This window comes from Peromyscus leucopus, chromosome 1, assembly GCF_004664715.2.
Source record: "Peromyscus leucopus breed LL Stock chromosome 1, UCI_PerLeu_2.1, whole genome shotgun sequence".
Taxonomy (NCBI): Eukaryota; Metazoa; Chordata; class Mammalia; order Rodentia; family Cricetidae; genus Peromyscus; species Peromyscus leucopus.
The window spans coordinates 117,762,907-117,766,873 of NC_051063.1; the positions used below are offsets into that span (position 1 = coordinate 117,762,907).

Here is a 3,967-nt window from a genome sequence, read left to right on the forward strand (position 1 = left end):
TACCTCATCTAGATATGCCAGGCTTCTTTTGGTACCTCTGGAAGGCATGCCGCTTCCTGAAAGAGATCAACAGAGGAGACATGGATTGGGATGCAGAGGAGAGCTGTGGGAAATAAATGGGAATAGACAAGGGAAGGGAAATGTGGTCTGGATATAAATAAATGAATAAAATTGTTTAATTTAAAAAATGTGGAAAGTATCCAGTTTGTGTTGTGTTCTCAATAAATATTTTTCTATAATGGTCCAAACTTACAGAAATTAGTAAACTGGGAGATTCTTTTTATTACCAAAATACATAAGAACCTAATAATAAATGGGATACATTAACATGTAGAGACTTTATGTGGTAAATGGTTCATGAATCTTCTGCTTTTCCCTGACATTCTCATGTGCCTTGTGTTTCAGTACACAAGCATTTACAAAAGGCCACTGGTGTGTAGTACTTGCCTTGCAGCTGATAGAAAGACAAAAGTTATCTATGGAAGAACCTGTTTTTATGATTTTATACTTTATAATCTACTGAAATGTTAAGAATAAATATGCGTTTCTATATTGTACTCAATAAGGTGTTTTGTTGTGTAAACAATATTCTGTCACATGTTAATTAATTCTGATGAAACAACTAAAAATGTCTTGGCTATAAATGATAAATGAAGACTTTCAAAATTGTGCATTAAAATATTAGATTTTGTTATTGCTATTAATTCTTAAATAAAAAAATAACTTTCTATCTACCTCAAGAAAATAAGGCTAATTGGTGGTGCAAGCCTTTAATCCCAGCACTCAGGAGCAGGGCAGGCATATTTCTGTGAGTTCAAGGCCAGTCTGGGCTACAGAGTGAGTTTGAGGAAAGGCTCCAACGCTACACAGAGAAACCCTGTCTTGAAAAACAAAAAATAAAAAATGAAAAAAGGCTTATTTTCAGAAAGAAATTTTAATGCATTGATATAATATGTCCTGTAAAATACCAAGAAATATTAAACCTAATGATTACATTTATTCCTGTACCAGACATGATCAGTGTGTGAAGTGCCTTGGTGATCAGTATGCCAACCCTGAATGAAATCACTGTCTCAAAAAAGTGGTGGCATTCCTGGGTTATGAAGACCACTTGGGAATGTCTCTAGGCTGCTTGGCTCTGTGTTTTTCTCTTCTCACAGCTTTTGTACTGGGTGTCTTTTTGAAGCACAAGGACACTCCCACAGTCAAGGCCAACAACCGAGCTCTGAGTTATGTTCTACTCATCTCCCTCATCTTTTGCTTTCTCTGCTCCTTGCTCTTCATCGGCCAACCCAATATGGCCACATGCTTCATGCAGCAGACCATATTTGCTGTGGTGTTCACTGTGGCTGCTTCTACTGTCTTGGCCAAGACAATTACAGTAGTACTGGCCTTCAAGGTTACTACTCCAAGTAGAAGGATGAGGTGGATGCTCGTGTCAGGGGGACCTAACTTCATCATTCCAATTTGCACTGTGATTCAACTGATTCTGTGTGGATCTGGCTGGAACTTCCCACCATTTGTTGATGTTGACATACATATTGAAAAAGAACACATTTTGATTGTCTGTAACAAAGGATCAATTATTGCCTTCTATTGTGTTCTGGGATACTTGGGCTCCATTGCCATGGGAAGTTTCACAGTAGCTTTCTTGGCCAGAGATCTGCCTGACACATTCAATGAAGCTAAGTACCTGACATTCAGTATGCTGTTTTCTGTAGTGTTGGATCACCTTCCTCCCTGTATACCATAGCACCAAGGGCAAGGCTATGGTGGCAGTGGAGGTGTTCTGTATCTTGGCCTCCAGTGCAGGGCTGCTTCTTTGCATCTTTGCTCCAAAGTGCTTCATTATTTTGTTAAGACCTGAGAGAAATACTTTTCAGAAGTTTGGAAATGTGCATTTTAAAATTGAAAATACTCATTAAGTTTTCCTTTATCATTAGAACATACTTCCCAACAAGAATACACTAATATTTTGATGCTCATATTTTAGGTCAAAATGTGTACTTTGTCTCATGAGTAAAAGCAGAAAATAAACTACAAAGCAGAGTTTTAAATTAAGGTCCTGATCTCAGTTCTCATGGACTTTGGTGACCCGACATTACTATGTCAGTAAGGCTGGATTCCTCTTTATAGCTATGCTTGTTGTTGAGTTGGATAATAGCTATGCATTAGTCTGAATTTTACATAAAAACATCTAATATAGCTTTTCCAGTATAAATTATAGAGTAAGGTTGTACTCCATACTAAATCATTACAGTGGAGAATATATAGACATGTATTTAAATGATGATTCACTTTTATATGGGATGAAGAGGAATTTACATAAATTAATTGATTCATTTTTGGACCAAGTATTTGTATTTATATGACATATATACATCGATATGTAACAAAAATAATAAAATTTAAGCGTCTCTTACCTTGAAAATCAGGTCTTGTGAAGAGTGACCGTGACTATAGGAAGGATAGGGAGAGAGTTCAGACATTATTCTATTTCACTAAAAACATAATGGACCATGTCATCTGTGTGTATATTATAGCTATTAGTTTAGACCCCCCACTCCAAATTTGAGTTATTCTTACTTATTATTTTTTATGTTTCAGAATATGGTGTCGATATTTTTTCCCTTTATTTTATTTTACAATACCATTCAGTTCTACATGTCAGCCACGCATTCCCTTGTTCTCCCCCCTACTGCCCCTCTCCACTTCCCCCCAGCCCACCGCCTATTCCCACCTCCTCTAGGGCAAAGCCTCCCCCGAGGACTGAGATCAACCTGGTAGACTCAGTCCAGGCAGGTCCAGTTCCCTACTCCCAGACTGAGCCAAGCGTCCCTGCATTAGCCCCAGGTTTCAAACAGCCAACTCATGCAATGAGCACAGGACCCAGTACCACTGCCTAGATGCCTCCCAAACAAATCAAGCCAATCAACTGTCTCACCTATTCAGAGGGCCTGATCCAGTTGGGGGCGCCTCAGCCTTCGGTTCATTGTTCATGTGTTTCCATTCGTTTGGCTATTTGTCCCTGTGCTTTATCCAACCTTGGTTTCAACAATTCTTGCTCATATAAACCCTCCTCTTTCTCGCTAATTAGACTCCCTGAGCTCAATCCAGGGCCTAGCCGTGGATCTCTGTATCCAGATCCCTCAGTCCTTGGATGGGGTTTCTGGCACAACTATTAGGGTGTTTGGCCATCCCATCGCCAGAGTAGGTCAGTTCCAGCTGTCTCTCGACCATTGTCAGCAGTCTATTGTGGGGGTATCTTTGTGGATTTCTGTGGACCTCTCTAGCACTTTGTTTCTTCCTTTTCTCATGTGGTCTTCATTTACCATGGTCTCCTATTCCCTGTTCTCCCTCTCTGTTCTTGATCCAGCTGGGGTCTCCTGCTCCCATAGGCTCTCTTTCCCTCGACCCTCGCCCTTCATTGCTCCCACTCATGTCCAGGTTGTTCGTGTAGATCTCAGCCATTTCTTCAACATTGGGCAATCCTCGTGTCTTTTTTGGGGTCCTGTTTTCCAGGTAACCTCCCTGGTGATGTGAGTAGCAGTCCAGTCATCCTTGTACCACCTCTAGTATCCTCCTATGAGTGAGTACATACCATATTTGTCTTTCTGAGTCTGGGTTACCTCACTCAGGATGATTTTTTTCTAGATGCATCCATTTGCCTGCAAACCCCATGATGTCATTGTTTTTCTCTGCTGAGTAGTATTCCGTTGTGTATATGTGCCACAATTTATTTATCCATTCTTCAGTTGAAGGGCATCTAGGTTGTTTCTCTGTTTTGGCTATTACAAACAATGCTGTTATTTATATTAGATACTCAATTTGAAGACTGGACTTGGTGTCTGACAATACTACACACTGATTCCTATGTTTTGGCTAAAACCAAAAAAAAAAAAAATCAAAGGAAAGTATCAGTCATTTTGAAGATGAATTGGTTTCCTTAGATGGAACAAGGTGTCTT

The 3,967-nt window shown here is 39.7% G+C and overlaps 1 pseudogene; it reads left to right on the plus strand.

Annotated features, from left to right (window-relative positions):
- Positions 1-1,925, plus strand: part of LOC114687762 — a 19,233-nt pseudogene extending 17,308 nt beyond the window's left edge.
- Positions 1,926-3,967: the final 2,042 nt, after the last annotated feature.